Source organism: Grammomys surdaster, unplaced genomic scaffold (assembly GCF_004785775.1).
Source record: "Grammomys surdaster isolate TR1022 unplaced genomic scaffold, NIH_TR_1.0 141890, whole genome shotgun sequence".
NCBI lineage: Eukaryota > Metazoa > Chordata > Mammalia > Rodentia > Muridae > Grammomys > Grammomys surdaster.
Window position 1 is genome coordinate 1 of NW_021622675.1, and position 2,599 is coordinate 2,599.

A 2,599-nucleotide genomic window follows, 5' to 3' on the forward strand; every position below is an offset into this window, starting at 1 on the left:
TTCTTCAGTGACTTTCTGAATGAATTGCTTAGAGTAATTATTTTCTGCCATGGAGTGTTTCCAGGGTTTTCTGTGTAGTAGTGAGTGAATGACTGGAATGAGTTGTGACTGTACAAAACCAACAAGTATTCTAGTCTTTGTTCTGGGACTCTGTTGCTCTGTTGGAAGGTAGCTTCAATACACCAGAGGGTAGAGAATTCTAAGCTCTATGTTCCTATCTGAGCAGAGCTTCAGTGTCAATGGGAAAGACATAAAGCTTCATGTCTTGGTTGTACTCAGGACTCGCTCTGTGTGTGTGTGTGTGTGTGTGTGTGTGTGTGTGTGTGTGTGTGTACATTGTCCTCCACAAGTGTAGGGTTTAGATTGTCGAAAGAATGTGTGAAGTGTGTAGATCATCTCCACAATTTTCATTGTGATTTCATTCTATGGAATGTTTGCCACCGAGGAAACCACCAGAAAAACACGATATGACCACACTTTCAGCAGCACATTATTTGGGAATATTCCTTTCTAATCTAAGGACAGAAATTCTGTAGATCTATTGGTCCACTCTAACAATAATGTCTGCTCCAGAGAAAAGCTGTGCAGTAACCCCCCTCGGTCCTGCTCCAACACAACAACCCCTAAGGGTGTCCTTTCCCTGATGTGTGACTGCCCCTTTGTAGTCCATACACTGAACTGGGAGTGGAGCCTGACAGCACTGGAGGGTAAAATGCCACGTAGTTCATGGTACTTGAATAGCCTTCCGGGTTGCTGTAAGCCTCACTTGGTTTCCAGCATCCTGGGGGACCGAGATGTACGGCAGACAGGAGACTTTTCATAGTCTTTATCTTCTCATGTTCACTACTGACACTTTATAAACCATATTCCATTGGGAACCCTGGATTATCTGATCCTTGAGATCTGATCCCGAGAGTTTGTACTAGATTCCACCCAGCATAAGTTAAAACTCGTGTTGTTTCTTGGTCTTAGAAGACCCACTCTCTGGTCTTCAAGTGATTGATATGAGTGAGAGACTTGAAACACTGGAAGAGTGTCTCCTCATCTGTTGCTATCAGCATAGTGCAAGTGTTCCGTTTTCCTTTCCTTCCTTGCTCCTCATTGACTCAGTGCTGTCACCGAGGATGATGTTCCAGTAGCCACTCAATCTAGCCTTTAAAGCACAGCCATCTTGTTGTGTAAATTAAGCAGTGCTCTCTAAGGAAGCCATGGGCCACAGCACCAATGATTAACAGTCACTCTGTCTTCCTAGAAATACAAGATATCCCAGACATTAAACATATGATTTTTAGAAAACAAGAGTTGGAACCTCATGATGAGGTAAGGTGACTTTTCTTTGGCCAAAATAGAAATATTACTGTCTGAATTTCCTATTTCATTTAAGTTTGGCTCTCTAAACATAGTAGCATGTGTTATGCATACTGTGCTCTGTTTTATGGAGTGGTAGAAAGGTTCCTTACCAATGAAAACCTTATGGGAAAAGAGCTTTTATGAATGGCACAGTCAGGGTATAGGATGGACACTAGCATCCATCCCTCTTGCTTCCTCCTTGAATTAACTACCTTGTCATTGCAGATGGCTTCCACCGTGGTACAGACTTGTAAGTATCTGAAATCCCTCCCCTGTTGAGGAAATATCTTAGTGTTTCATTTCTGAGAAACCTCAGTCCAAGTTCCTATTGGGAAGAAAGGCTGAAGGTTAAATGAGAGAAAATGATTCTGCCATAGAGGCTCCATGGAAAATCCCAAGAAGAACTGGGGTTAATTTCATGAGAACCAGTGTGGCTTCATGTGATACACTCCCCTCAGATTATGTAGCAGATACAGTCCAGGTGGGGGAAACGGATGTTGAACAACAACAACAACACCAAGACCTCACTAGTGAAGAGAATCTTCCAGGTAAGTAACAATGTTCTGTGGAGATCAACAGGAAAGGGCTCAAGAAGCAGTCGGGTTGTACATTCTGCTTGCCAGGCTGAAGCAGTGGGAAAGGCATCAGTGAGATGTAGGAGATTTGTTTGATTCTCCTTCCAGCCATAGTGGTAAAGAGGAATAGAAGCACACACACACACACACACACACACACACACACACACACATGCACACACAGCCCACTGGCGATTAAAAATGAGCCAGAGAGTTGGGGGAATGGCTTTTTAAACAAGATCACTGAGTGCTCTACCAGAGGACGACTGGGATTCCAATCTCAGCACCCATATCGCTGTTCACATCCCTCTGCAACTCCACTTTCAAGGCATCTGATGCTCTCCTCTGGTCTTGATTGGCTCTGCATGCAAGTAGTACACAGGCATTTCCAGGCAACGGCTGAAATACACTTACAACTAAAAGCATTCTCCCCGCCTCTCTCATTGCAAAGCTCCAAGCCTTTGACTGTAATCAGTAGATCTCCTTGTGCATTGCTTGTTTGACATCTGTGTCACTTCTGATTGCTGGTTTGTGACAGAACTATCAGTTGAGTACAACTCTCTGTAGTCTCTGAGATGAACCTGAGTACAAAGGTCATGAAGTATGGGACCACTATTGCAGAAGAAGGAAATCCTCTTCCAGCTGGTCCTGCAGGATTTATCACAGCACCTCTC

The 2,599-nt window shown here is 43.8% G+C and overlaps 1 long non-coding RNA gene across 1 annotated transcript; it reads left to right on the forward strand.

Annotated features, from left to right (window-relative positions):
• Window positions 1-60: 60 nt before the first annotated feature.
• On the forward strand, window positions 61-2,593 carry LOC114615768. The gene is made up of 3 exons (XR_003710512.1): window positions 61-1,320; window positions 1,576-1,600; window positions 1,728-2,593. It is a non-coding gene; the product is annotated as an uncharacterized LOC114615768 (long non-coding RNA).
• The last annotated feature ends 6 nt before the right edge of the window (window positions 2,594-2,599 follow it).